This window comes from Mycteria americana, chromosome 6 (assembly GCF_035582795.1).
Source record: "Mycteria americana isolate JAX WOST 10 ecotype Jacksonville Zoo and Gardens chromosome 6, USCA_MyAme_1.0, whole genome shotgun sequence".
NCBI classification, from domain to species: Eukaryota; Metazoa; Chordata; class Aves; order Ciconiiformes; family Ciconiidae; genus Mycteria; species Mycteria americana.
The window spans coordinates 24,039,505-24,054,812 of NC_134370.1; the positions used below are offsets into that span (position 1 = coordinate 24,039,505).

General features: G+C 41.5%; 1 protein-coding gene across 3 annotated transcripts in view; it reads right to left on the reverse strand.

Moving 5' to 3' along the window:
* Positions 1–2,110, reverse strand: part of SORBS1 (sorbin and SH3 domain containing 1) — a 176,765-nt gene extending 174,655 nt beyond the window's left edge. The window contains exon 1 of one of the 3 annotated variants that reach the window (XM_075505037.1): positions 1,920–2,110. The gene's annotated coding sequence lies outside the window, so the exon portion shown is untranslated. The remainder of the gene's footprint in view (positions 1–1,919) is intronic. The other 2 variants (XM_075505036.1, XM_075505044.1) reach the window with 2 other exon arrangements.
* Positions 2,111–15,308: the final 13,198 nt, after the last annotated feature.

The window sequence follows — 15,308 nt, forward strand, 5'->3', positions numbered from 1 at the left end:
TTAGGTGCGAGCCTGTGTGTATGTGTGTGTTTCTGTTTATGTTTACAAAAAATCTGATGTATTCCAAAGAAGGCACACTTGCTGTGTTCTGACTGCCTAAATATCACTACTTATATCTTTTTATGGCATGATCAATCAATATTGGATTTATAGAACAGGATTATCTTTAAAAATAACTACTCCTATTTAAAGACAATAAGTATACTTACTGAACAAGAAAAGGAGAGCGTAAAAGAAATAGGAGTCATTAAGGACACTAACGTGACACATACATATTTTCTGTATGTGTATATGCGCAGCAGAATCAACATGGTCCAGCCTTTAGAAGTCAAGAAATACTAACCCTGCTAGTAACCTTGAGCAAGCTAAACCTCCCCTTGCCTTCCCGTACGTTCTAGGTAGAGAAGCTGTCTGGGACAGATACCATTTCTTTTTATGACATGGTAGCAACAAATACAAGAGAGAACAATCTTTCAGTAGCATAATCCATAAAAATGAAATACTAACGTAGGAAATAGTGCCCCAGAACAGCAGCAGTAACAGCAGTACCAGGCAGAATAAAGAAGCAGCAACTACAAGTAAGCAAACACTGATCTTTGGGTAGAAGAGTGAAGAGCACATTCTGCTTAGAACAAAACCCACTAACAATCATCTGGGCTCCACTCTGATTCCCCTGACTTGGGTGCTACGATGAATACCCATATGTGGAGGTGTAGCAACCATGGCACTGACACGAGCACAGGGCACTTACTGGTTAAAAATCAAACATGGGTAACAGCAGGAGCACAGGCAGTTTTGCTGAAATGAGATCTGCACAGCAGGGCAGGCATGGCTTTTCTTCATTACCCTAATAGCCTAATAAATAAATAAGGGATAGTTGTGTCCATGGTAATCACGCTGGTGATTTTTTTTTCCTTCTTTTCCAAGACACCTTAGGAGAGAGGTAGCCATACCAGGGCTGCAGAATCTGATATGTAAATAAAAAACTGAGACCTAAATGAAGCCCTTTCTGTGATAGGATTTAATTAAAACTACTGTGAATTCTCAGGCATCTAAACCATCTACCATTCATCAGGCACTGGTGATTCCGGAAGCTGCTGACAATTATTTTGCACTCCTGAATTTCTTACGAACAGATTGCAAAAGGTATTTACACCTCTACATAGAAGCACACAAAATACAAGTCCTCAGAAATGAGAGAGTGATTGAGACTAACCAGTAGCCTCTTCTCCACTTAAAGACACAACGGTTTCATACCCTGCCATTCCCAGCTTCTGTTTTATCCAAACTACAGCAAGTGTTGGCTTCCTAAAGTACAGTATTCTCAGCATGTCACATGCAGGGCAGCATCCATGCGCCGCTGACTTGGTAATTGCATTATCTGCAGCCACTGATGAATGAACAACCGTAATGCATACATCCTGGGTCTAGCTCTCTCGGGACAAGGAGATACAGACTCCCCATACCAGATTCACTCAGTTTGCTGAGTCCGAAAGCACACAGAAAATGCCCGTGTGCATTCCCTCTCATTTTAAAAGCAATGCTGTATTCTGCTCCCCCTTTCCACTGACAGAAAAATAACATTTCTATTTACAAGCACGAGAAACTCGATCCCAAATCTACTTCCCTGCATCTGCAATCCATTTTACCTGCAAATAACAAGGCTTGAATAAAGGCTTGCAAAAATTGTGGTGTAACGCCGACCACATCTCCGGATATTAGAGAAAAATAGAGAGAAGCGCTAATATCCCACAGCATAATGGCCCTTTAAAGAACACCTAGTCCTTATGGGTATAAATAATCTCAAGAATAAAATGGAGCCAAGGCGATTGTCACTGCAGAGAGGGGGGGACCGACCAGCTGCCACAGCTGCGAAAGCCCCGGCTGCTCCGAAAAGTTAAACGCGCAGACGAGCTTACCTTGGAGCGGCAGCCTCCGTGCCCGCCAAGACGGGACGCCGCAGCCCCGCAGCCCCGCTCCCCGAGCCGTGCAGCCGCGGCTCCCCCGGCAGGCGGCGGCCGTCACGGGCACCGCCCCCCGGCAGCGGCGCGGGAACCACCCGCTCGGCGCCGGCAGGGAGCGAGCCCTTTCCGCCGGCGCAGCAGAAAAAAGGGGGGAAAAAGGGCCTGCGCTTCCCAGCCGGGGAAAAAGACCCAACCCAACCCTGAGGAAGGCGTGATCGGAGCGGCGGCCGCCCGGCTGGCAGCGCGGGAGCGGGGGGACGCGGCGGCCCCTCGCCCGACCTGTTGCGTGTGTCGGTCGCTGTTGGCTCCCGGGGCGATGAAATTTACTGAGGGATGAGGGCTGAGAAAACCGTTCATCGGTGCGGATAGCTACACGGCTTAGCAAGCGGTAAATGAAGGGATTTTCAATGCAGCCGTCGTTGTATTGATCGCACGTAGTACACATCACAGAAGAATAAGGAGGAAGAGATGAAGGAAGGGGGAAGAGACAACTGACTGGTAAATCACTGAATGCTTCATCTGGAAAAAAAGATCAAAGAGAGGAGAGGGGAAATCCCTAACAAATCCCTGTCTCGTTCACCCTGCATTGCATGCAATTAACATTACCATTTAGGTTTCATTAATGCTTCGGGCACTACTCCTGCATCAGCTTAGGTGCTCCGCAAAAGCGAGGGAAAGCCAGTCCATACTTAAGAGCGTATGCACCAAACACATAAAGGTACCAACCCACATACGGCCTGACTGTGACACCTTTGCGTAAGGAGGAAACACAGTGGACACAGAGGGAATGTCATCCTTCTCAGGCTGTCATGACATCTTATGTTTTTTTTCTTCTTCACAGGTTATAATTCTATTTTCTTTCTTTTTCAACTTCAAAGTTCTTATTGTTTTTAATATACTGACAGCCATAGGAATCCAATTTATTTGTCTTTACTTGAATACGACCCATGAATCAAAAATATCCCTAAATAATTCAAACTAATTGTCAAAAGAAATTAATTAGATCTCAATCTGTCAATTAGTTTGAGAAAAGATCAAACATTTTGGCTCCAATTGCCAGAAGACACAAAGGAAGTTTAGCACCAAACTTTGCTCCCTCTAAAAGCACACTAACCTCTCAAGGGCAGCTGGAAAAACCTCCTTCATTTCAGAGATGAATACATACAAAAGGCAGGCTAGCTGCCTTCCAGATGGGGACCGGAAGTTTGTGGCAATGATCCCGAGCAGCCCTCTGCTTCTTGCAATCCCCAGGAGAGAGGAACGTGACCGTCATCTCAGAGCAGAATGGACAGCCAGGAAATCTCAAATCTGAAATCCAGCTTGGGCAGAAAATAAACGGTATGGCAAGTGCTCTTGCCACACCTGTCTGTTTCTCTCTCATCCAACAGAGAGAAGGGTGATAAAAGTTGTGGCATCCTGCCAAAACCATTGAACCCACTTAGGCACAAAACATCGTATTACCCAGGCTGAATATAATCAAGGAGAAAAAAAAAGGTTGAGATTTTATTCACTGATATTCCCACCCCTCAAAAAAAAAAAAAGACTCCCTGCATCATAAGAATAGCAGTCTGTGCGAATAACTCGAAGCAAGGAAGGCCTGGGGTTGACCTAATAGCTGAAATGCTCAGTTTCAATTTAGAGACTTACTGAAGTACAAAATGTGTGCAAGTGTGTATATACAGCTCCATGCAAAAGAGGCAGAGCCTGGGATCAGCCAGGCCGTTGGTAGACAGCCAGTTAATCAAGGTAGCCTTGATCTCTCCTGACCTGTTTGGGGTCTGCAAGGGTTGTTTGCCTGTCTCTGCTCTTGAAACAGTGCTTCTAAGGACCAGCCCAATTACCTTTAAGTAGATTTGGGACTTGCTAGTTTGTCCCTGGACCCAGGAATGTAAATCCACCAATTTAGAATAGCTGTTCTGTTCCAGGCTCTTGCATGGCGAAGGCAGACAGGTGCTTAGCAGGATAGGTTCATCTATCAGGTAGATCCACCAGCAGCAGAAGCAAAGCTGGCTGTACCTTCTACTGCGTTAGCACCTCTCAGTGCAAGAAGTCCTGAACCATATTTTTATCTGCAGTGTTAACATACCACTCCTGATATCCTTAGAAAGATTATACAGTTGCTTAAGGACCCTGTGCAGCACTACAAATGAGTCAATGGGATCACAGGGAATGCACAAATGAAGGTCTTTTCTGCTTCAACAGAGGAGTCAGGTCTGTTGTAAGTTTAGCATTGACATGGCCACCAAACTAGTCCTACCCACAGCAGCAGGCAACTGCAAGTCAAACTGTGGAGAAAGAATGATTTTAAGTGAAAGCATATTTACATACATGACCCAATTTTCAAAACCTGTTGAGCTTTCTGAACATCCACCTAAATAAGAGCAGACATCTTTCAAAAAATGGTCAAAAAACAAGCCTGCACCATTTAGCTTCATACAGATAAAAACCCCATCAAACCAGACTTGGCCTATCTGCGAGAAGCCAGCACTTCCTCTGTAACAGGAGAGGGCTTTGTACCTTACTGGTGTCAGCAGGTGACTTTACAGATGCCCATCTGCTAAGCATTTTGTAAACAGCAAGCATTTGTCTTGTGAAATGCCCCATCTTCCTGCTCCCCTCAAAAGCAGGAAGCCTGCCTTCCTGCTTGTGCCCCTGCTGTATTAAAAAAAGGCATGTAATTGACTGTTATGTTACTAGCAGCCAAGCTCGTAACATAACAGTCAGTCTAAGATGACACATGAACATGAGAGCATGAACACAAGTATGCAGCAGGGCCAATCATTTCGTTAGGAAGTGAACTCAGCCCTTCCTGCGAGGAGCTATGTTACCAGAGGGAGCAAATCTTTCATCACAAAGTTACTGGTTTGAATCCAATGCAGAGGCAGCTCAGGCTGAATGAATGAATTCCCCACTGTGATTGCATCCTCAGCAAACTGCCCCAGAGAGCAAGGACCGAACTCTATTTTTCTCTTGAATGGCGTTGCTCGAGGACAAGTACAAGGAGGAAGCTAACACTGCCAATACTTCAGGTAGAGGCCTGTAAGAACAACTGTCTAGTAGCCTTTACAGTAATATCAACTGACAGGCATCCTTCTCATTAAAGGGTTTGTCCTGTGTGCAAAGATGAAGACTGCACCACACTTACAACCCTGAGACATTACCCAGGTGCTTTGGAATTTTAATGCTAATCTAAATACCCTCACTGAAACAAGATAAATGTAATGGCTAAATAACTGGTATGAGAAAACAGAGATAAACGGATTACAGGGCAACACAGACAAAAGGCATTCAAAAGTATATCAGAATCCTTCTTACTAGGAAGACTTTGGCTACACCACGTATTTGTTTCCCCCCCTACCCCCGTGCTTTCCACTGAAATTTTGAACTGTGAGTTTAAAAAAAAAAAAAGGCGACCCTTCACTAGACAGCTAGCATTTGAGTCCACATGTTGGCTCCAGGAACTGTAATACCTCCCTTTAAATTTTTCTGTACTCCCACAAACCATGTAACTTGGTAGATTCTTAATGACAAATGTTCATATGTAATAAATATATAGGCACAAATACTCCTAACTTACTGAAGTTTGTGGGACTTCTGTGATCATCTTTCATGATGACGAGAGTTTATTGCATTGACCAAGAAATTCCCAAACTGTGCCTCTAGATTATGTCAGAGGAGGCACACATTAGGTCTTTGCATGAACAGGCCCACTGCTGCCATTTAGTGCTGGAACGGGGATCCCCTGCGTGAGGTGGCACAGGAACTGGATGGGACAGAGCTTGCTAGCAGTATGCTGGCAGTGATGTGAGAGGAAGAAAAACCTCTGCTTGACTCAAACCCAGATAAACTTTCCATAGCACTAAAGCAACAACATATTTTTATTTGTAACATAAAGACATTTTTAAAATAAAATCTGTGATATCACTGGTCCCAAACCCTGCCGTTTCCATAGCCATAGTCTGAGAAAAAATGCACTTCAAGGGTGAACTACCCCACTTTATAAAAGAGGGGCTTAGACAAGCAAATCAAGTGATGTAACTCAGGTCAGTCTCTCAGTGTCACAGCCTCGATGCAGGCATACTGACTCCAGGCCCCTCTTCTGGGCTCCCACCATTCACCATCACACTATTTAAACCAGACACAAAGTCATGCTGATTCTATGAAGGCATCCAGACAGAGCAACTGCAACATTTTCCAAAGGCAAAATCATAGAGTGTAGTGAAAGGGAAATTGTATTGACTTTTTGCATTGCTAACAAGGGATTTGCAAGCACACAGGCTATGTTTGTTCAACCAGAGTTGAAAAGAAAACCAGAATCATATGAAACATCCCTCTAATCCATGAACCCAGTGAACAGGATGGCCCTGCCTATTGTGTCAGTACATACGGCTTGGGGTCCTTAATCCTTCAAATTATTGGCATGGTGCACTTGTTCTGTGACAGCTCTTTCAGATCTTTTCCCATCTCTATTGTTTTGTTTTCTGCTTGAGTAAATAGTAGGGCAAAAGTGAGACACATTTGTTTCTGCTGTCAGGATGAATGGCTTGGATCTTCACCACCCTGCTTTTTCTGTCAACATTGTATCTTGGCTAATGCACATGGGCTACCATCAAGGAAGGAGTCCTTTCCCATTTAGTCTTGTATGAAAAGTGCAGAGTGGAAATGATGGCATGAAGTACAAAGCTGTTGAGGATGAGGGCCAAAAATACAGAAAAAAATTCAGAAGCCAGAATTCATCTTATTTACATCACAGACCACCATTCATATCCACAGTGAGCAAATGCAAAGTGAACAAATTGCCTCCATGTTACAAATGGAGAAACTGAGGCAGACAGTGGCAATATGACCATGGTCACCCCACAAACCAGGGGCAGAGCAGAGATCCCAGGCTTTCTTAGTCCTAATTTCATCATGTATCCACTAGGCAGCACTGCCTTGGTTTTGCATCAGAATCACTGCAAATTATTAAACCAGGATTATGGTGATTTATACCACCCTTGCACAGACAAACAAAGGAAGCAGAGAAACTATACTGTGGAAAGGTTCAGCTATGAGGTGGTCTTGAACAGCTCAGGGATTTTGTGTCACGGTTTTCAACCTTGGCTGTGGTAAATGCTGCAGGCTCCCAGCTGATATGGGAGGGGACAAGACAGCAGTGTCTTCTCAAAATCCTTTAGAAAAAAAGATTTGCACTCGTTCAATGAGCAGCCTTTATTTGTCCTCAAAAGACTCTGAGTTACTTTTAAACCATTTTAGTCTCTAGAGAGTCCCACTACCTTTATTCTTCATAATATAAATGGAATCACTGTAAAGAACTATGATTCTTGTTATTATTGATAGTAAAAAGGGAAGAAAGCAGCATTCTGTTTGTGCTTGCTCTAGAGCCTCACTGGAGAGATAGGACAAAGATAACCTTGGCATCTGTTGTTATATTCCGAATCCCAGGAGGAATGAGGGCTTTGAGGCTCTGAATACTGGTTTAACACTTCTCTTGCTGGGAACTATGTAAAGTGAACAAGCAGGCTCTGCAAAACAAGACAGTTTTCTTCCAAGCAGAGATAAAGTTTGACTTTTCCTTCTCTGTCCTCCACCATCACAGCCTATTCCTTCTCTCTGTCTGGTAGACAGGGTGGTATGGTGGAGGATGTATAGACTTAATAATTCAGAGACCTGACTCTGTTTCCAGCTTTGCCACTACTGCATGCAGCCCTGTACAAAACACTTGTCCGCTCTATCCCATTGCCCATATTTCCAGCCCCTTCCATTCAAGAAGGGTCGCTATTGCAGACCATATGGGCAAGAAATCCATGCTTCCTGAAAGGGAATGTCTTGCTGTGCAGTTGTGACAGGGTGTGTGGGCATATGTTTCTGCCTGGCTTAATTAATCATTAAACAATTTCAACAACCGATTCTTCTTTGGCAGGCTATGCAGGGTCATTCATATCTATTAATATATACACACACATATACACATGTACACACAGAGAACATAAAGCCGTCTTTGCTACTTAAACACAGCTCATCATTTTAACCAGTAATGTTGTATTCCCTGATAAGATAGGGATAATGCTTAGAATAAGGCTTTCCATAGAAATAGTAATAATTTATGAACCTGAAATGCTTTCCATAAATGCATTATAATGGCTACTTCAACTTTTTGTTGTGAAGAATAGTTCTGACAACAGACTAAAATGTTTATAAGCAAATAATAACAACAACAACAACACAAACAACAACAACATTAAAGGAGTCCAAATGCATTTCAGGTTTTGGTTTGAGCAATTCTAAACGTATTTTTTCTTTCACTGATATGTTCTCATCTCTAATCACAATTCATAGGAACATCCCATCCTAAAGAGGGATCAGATCTGACCTAAGGAACAACAACCTTCATCAGTAGGGAGACTTTTCCCATCTATCTCTACAGGTAGCAAAATACCTTTATCTAGCTGGAAACTTAAGCCAGTACAATGCATAAAGTGTGCCAGATCTCAAAAGTAAATAGTGAGGAAAATGCTAAACAATCAATTAAACTATGCAATGTCCATGACTAGCTGTAAAAATATCTTCCTCAGATTGGCTGCCTTTCCTGTGATCCCCCTTTCCAAGATTTGATATTATTCCTACCTTAAAAGAGCAGAAATAGTCTGTGGCTCAGGACAATTTCTTCCCTTCCACTCACGCAATAATTGAGAGGGCTCTTCTGCCCATTCTTGCCCCATCCACCCTGGGAAAGGAGAGTGAAGAAATGAGAAAACTTTTCAAAAACCTGTAAGAGAAGGTGAGCTGTGTTTTGGGAGCAGGTTTTAAAAATGAAATTGCTGAAAGAATGTAGGTTTAGAGACAGATTTAACTGTTTACATGGACAAATGGAAGAGCAAAAGTACAGGTGATGACAGATGTTTTCCTTCATTTGGAACTATTTAAGGCTGATTGCTTTGGATGAAATACCAATCCAGCTTCTGTGGCCTACTTTTTAATTTTAAATGCAAATTGAACTGAAGAGATCTGGAAAAGTTCCGATATTTCTTTTAGGATTTCTGCCTTCTTTGCATTTCTTTATACCTGTTTTTAACCAAAAGATAAGTAAAGAAATAACCCAAGAGATGTGCTGAATCTAAACATCTTTGGAAATTAATAAAGCAAGAGAACCTAACCTTGTAATACTTTAGACCAAGGCCCGTCACCAAATCTCTGACCTGTGGATTCTTACTCAGCACCACTGGCAGCCAAGTTTATTTCTCAGTATTTTCACTTGTAAAACTGAAGTCTTGAAAGCAATTTGGGAGAGTAACAAAGCACTTATTCTCTGCTGGGATTTAATTTGCTTTCTGTCTGTATTTCTGTCAACCACGAAGGAATCTTTATCTATCCCCAGCAAGCCAAAACATTTGTAATGTGAAGGAACTGAGCACAGCAACATTAAACAGAAACAAAACCAGAAACAAAGCTAACATTGAGAAAAAAACAGCATTAGAAAAATCAGATTCCTTCATCTCTCCTTCATCATGGAGATTTAAGCCTATACAGAACATTAGAATTAAGTTCAGATCTAGCTTGCGTAAAGAATCCTAATAAATAGTGGTAAACTTAACACTCAAATTTTGAAATAATAATAGTTGTCATCATCATCATAATCTTGCTTTACATTAAAGGCTCTAAAGGCACTTTGGGAGCATCACTGAACTAATTTTCACAGTCCAGCTATTGCACAGACAGATTTTTTTTTCAAATTACTTTTCCATCAAAGAATAAAGTAATATGGTGTGAGTACTGCCCCTTAGAATTTAAGCTAAACTAACCAGGAAAGCTTCACTCAAAAGCCCAACTCAAAACATCCTTTGGGGACTTGTTTAGAGCTGCAGAGTCCTTCTCCATTCCCAAGCTCCCAAAATACTCCATTTCCCACCAGGGCAGCCTCTTATCCTAATGGGTGGACATTTAAAATGAAACCTGTATAATGCCAGAGACAGAGTAAAGTAGTAACTCCAGGTATTTGTCCTGTGACCAATTTACTTGAAGCTGGGAATGTTAACTCCTGCTGAGTCCCAGCCTGTCATGGCCAGCCTGCTTTCAGTACCCAGTTTAGTTCTAGGCCTTTGTATTCTTCATGTCAGATTTAAGTGTAATGCCTTGTTGACTCATCCCCTTTCTCTTTCAATTCCCAAAACTATCAATGTAATCCACACTTTGAAAATCAGGATTTTCTAGTCTTCTAAGTAGCCACCATCCCACTGAGGTAAATTAAGTGCTGTTTACAAACCTTAGACATAGACTTGCTTCCCAGCAGCTGATCTACCAAATGGCTTAAGCAAAGATACCAGTATTAAAGTCCTAGGAAAGAGCACATATCCTGCTTGGCCATCCCTTTGACAGGATGTTTAATTCAAATTAAGGGGCAAAAAGGAAAGCTGGGGGCAGTACTGTTTTAAAAGTTATCACAACTAGTCGACCAAAACTCTTGAGTCCTCACATTTGTGTTACACATTTGCTACACAGGCTGTTTCAGTTTGAGGCTTAAAACTGGTAAGTAAGCTGTGTATATGGAATCCCTAATGTTCTGAAATGTTTATATAATATCAAGTCATTGTGCTAGCATTTGTTTGAAATAAACATATAGAAATTACAGAGAATTACTGAAAGACATACCCTGAGTCACTGGGCTTTCACTGTTATTTGTTTACTGCATAAACTGCTCCACTCTGGGAGTGTCAGTGCTTTATATTGTAAATACAAAGGATCAAAGAGCCACATCTTTATGACATATACCTTATAAGCATATAGAAATACTTCTGCTATTTAATTTGGGATACCCTTAATGACCAAGCTGGGAGTCAACTTTCCTCTGTAGCTTTCAAAGCAGTTTCAGGTGGAAAGCAAAGCTCATTATTTCTGAGACTCAGAAAATTAAATGACTGGCACACAATCTAACACCAAGCCATGGATCTGGGACAGAAATCCTGCTGTTCTGACTCCCAGTCTGAGGTCCTGTGCACGAAACGCTCCATCACAGGACACTGACTGCAAGCTGTAATCATTTCTCTTAACACAAATGAAGACATTTTTTGTGTTCCCGAATAGAAATCTGTCCTTTCACACCTATGAATTACCCTGAAAACTCCCTTCATTATCTCCAAGCTATTAAAATAATCACAGTTTTATTTTGCAACTCCAGCACTTCCATTAGTTGCTGAACTAGTGCTTTCCTTCAGGATTGCACAGTATTTTAGGAAACCTATCTGTACAAAAGCCTTTTTCTGAGAATGTTTATCAATAGAAACCATATCTATGACAAATAAATCAATAAACATTTAAAACAGGTAATATGGTGCAGCTGAAGGAGGGAGATACAGAGCTTCCACCTAAGGATTACGAATATGAAACCCCATTGGGTTAAATAGTGACATAGATTGCTACTACTGGGATATTTCAGTGGTGGGTTTGGAATATTGTCTTTGTGTTCAGACTGTTTCGAGACCATTCCGAACAAATAAGCAGCTTCCTTATTTAGCTGGCACCTTGCTTGACTGACCCTGATGGGATGGACAAAGGAAAACATACTGAGTATCATTTGGCACCCACACCCCAGAAGTGACAAGAGGATAACAACATTGGGGGCTACTGGGCAAAGCCTAGGGGTACTGATTTAGATGCTGGACTACAATGATGAATCTCCTGTGCCAAGTCAGTCTGATTGCCATTATTACCCAGAAGCCTGGGGACAGATTTTTGTCCTCTGCATATTAACTAAGGGAATATATGCAAATGTAACAAGCATTAAGATAATCAGTCATACAGCTTGACTTAATAAATATATTCGGATATGGCATCAGGACCACTCCTGCTTTACTGGCTGTAGCAACCCTTTTAAGAACATTGCCATGTGCCATTTTATTGCGCTGCATACAAGGAGTGTACTCTGGTTTTTTTCTTCAACAAGAACTTTACTGTGATTGATATAAGCAATTTTCATAGTCAGACACAGTCACAGCCCAAGCTATGGACAAATATAAGCCTGCCAGGTACATTCTTATTTGAAATCCCACATATGTATGTATGTATGTATATATGTATATTCTTGTTCCCATGCCACACAACGCATTATGTGAAAATCATTATACTTTGTGAACATCATCTTCTGGTGACGCTTGAAGCTACACAGATTAAAGAAATTGCTCTGCCTTCCACTGAGCATTTAATTTGCCTGAATGTTAGCTGTTATGATAAACAGATTGTAATGAATGTGGTCTTGGAAAATTTAATCCATTCCTCTGTTATTTCATTGCAGCTTGAGTCTGTAAAAGGTGGAAAATTAACTGCATATAGTGAAGAAAGACTATCACTAGCTTCCTAGTGCTTCAAAAAAATAAAAAGACACGCATCCCTTCATGAGTTGGGTACATCAACAGAGTACCCATGTCTTCACTGACTAGGCAAATACAGCCTTTGGCAGGAGGACAACAGTGCAATAGAGACTGCTGCAGCAGAGTCACAAAGAGGTCATATTGTATATGGTTTGCAGAAAATGTCAGATGTTAACTTAATTTGAATGCACTTTTCATGTTAATAGAAATTACTAGACTAGATGGTAATGGTCTAGGGAAATACGTTTTAAAAGGACTATTGTCAATTACACAAACCCTGCTACATTGGGTTTTATGAGATTAACCTTCAAAAGTTCATAGAAGAAAATGCAATGCAAAAGGATCACCTTGGCAAAAGGAATGGTGATCTGATGGCTACTCTGGAGAGTAACTTTCAGCCTCAAGGTACAACTCCTGCCATTGATGGATGCCAGCATTTTTGATGGAGCAATATTTGTGAACATGTTGAAACCTGATGCTAGCAGGTTAATGATTATGGTCTGAAATGTTTTGTCATACCTTTGAGTCACAGCAGCAGGATTGTAGGCTGAGCTGCTTGCGTTGCCAAAAGTCTCAAGGCTCAGACTAGAAGCAGGAAAGGAGAGGGAGTCAAAAGGTTTTCCAAACCTCTAGCACCAAGCTAGCAACAGCTCTGGCCCAACACATTACGTGAGCTACGTGCTGAACAGGGCCCTGATGGGTTTATGCACATGATATTGGCACCTGAGTTTCCTTCACCCTCAGAACATGGATAGACTGAGAGCACACTGAGAAAGGCCCTGTCCAAAAGTGTGTGTTTGGCAACACTGAATTGCACTTCCCCAGGGGACCCAATGGGGCATGCAAAGGATGCACTGAAGATTGGGAAAGACTTTATTGCTTCCTTATTCATTTTATGCTGCACGCTTCTGTAAATTTATTTTTCTAGCATTTCTAAATGTTTACAAACCTGTGTATATTCCTGAAACACAACAATGTCTTCTTACATATACACCAATCTGGGTTACTACTATTAGGAGAGAGAAAGAAAAGTCAACTTATCATTATATAGCAAAATTGCATTGGTGACATGCCACATGACATGTTAATTCTAGTATTTGACACAAACTTAATCCACTACAATTCATTGCTTTAGCTTTTAGGAACCCTTAGACAGGAATATAACCATATGAAAATAAAAAGTAATTGGGATGTGTTAACAGGATAAATAGTCAGTACTGGGAAAACACCAGGACTCAGATTTTAAGCAAGCCACCACTGGCACCATGGAGAAGTCTAGCAGAAACTTCAGATTTTAATGTCTTTACTGGTTGACATCCTAAAACTGTCACAAACTTCAGGCTTCGTCATGAAACCCAGAACTTTTCATTAGTTTGGGTTTTTTCTTTATTGTGCTTAGACAGAGTAATTATAGGAGGGGCCTATAAAAATCCAGTGTCACTTTGAATCTTGCTAAACTCTTGGCCTCAATGACATTAATCAACAGTAAGTTCCACTCCTTAATTACATGCTGTGTGGAAAAATATTTCCTTTATTACTACATCACATTTCTTTGTGTTTTGTTGTTGTTCCATCTTTGCTGCAGCAGCCAGACACATTATAAACCTAGAAGAACCATACAATTAAGCAACTTAGATGTTGGAACCAACTGAACAGCTCAAAGCAGCTACACATTATATATACACATCCTGGAACTTGCAAATAGATTTATATCACCTATATGAAGCATATTGTATTTAAAGAACAATAGACCAAATCCCTGTCTTTAGAAACTCTAGTTAAACTAATGAGGTTAACCTCAAGCTGGTTACTTATTAAAGTAGATTCCTAGGGATATATTATGAACAGAGATCTAACCTGATCTCCCTCTAAAATAAATCACCATGTAATCAGTTTCTGTACAAAACCAAAAGTCAGTGTGTGTGTGTCCGTACAAAGCTGCTCCGTATTAAATTAATGGGCCCCTTTGACTTCTCAGCCTTCAGAGGTTGTGTCTGTGTGTGGTCTGTTCACTCTGTGAAGTATGACCAGCAACTCATGTGTGTCTGCCACATTTGCTCAACAGCCACGAGTGGCCCAGAGTATCGGCTGCAAAATGGGGCACACATGGCAATGATTAATGGGGGCTGAGAAGTAAATGAACTGCCCAACTTGTGGGGGGAGCTTTGAAAGGGGCACAGAATGGAGGAGAACAAAGCATCCCTCGAGTTTGATAATGCATTCACAACTAACTGTGAGACTAAATGAAGAGATAGTGCCTACTCTTAGAAGCATGAGAAAATAGACAAACACATTATGACCAGGATTTATAACACAATAAAAGTTAAGAATATCATACCTGGAAAGATCATAATACAAGCATCAGCTTCCTGGCAGTTCTCAAACTGGCAGCAGGGCTACTAGACTATTAGAGAGAGTTTCAAACAGCAGTTGATAAAGAAATAAGGAGAGAGTAAGAAAAATAGTATCCCTTATGTTAACCTATAGAATTCTGTGATGTTACTTTGCAGATTGTATCTTTCACCTACAAATATCTACAAATTGTACGTGAGATATATGTACAAGAACACAGAGCTGTGCACAGAAATATGCGCTGTGATATGAATGTCATAGCTGACAAGATAAGTAGGATTCAGGCTTACTTTTGTGTTAATACTTGAGAACTGGCCCTTTCTCCGGGCTGACTGGAGGGCTCTGAAGTTGTTCAAGATGCCAGCAGCCTTATAAGGAAAATATAGGACAAAAGAATATATTAGCCTAGGCCAAAAGGCTGGGGATCAGCAGTCTTCAAGTTGTCTTGAGCATGGCCTTTTTCCTCCTGCCATGCTCCCTTTCCATTTATTGGCAAGTGTTATGTTCATCTGTATGTATGGATGGGGGAAAAGATGAGTTTTCACATCTGCTGAGTTTGCTTGCCATGCCATTAGCAGTGCAGCCCAGCCCTACAGCACTTCCATCCCACCCAGCTGCCTCAGTCTGC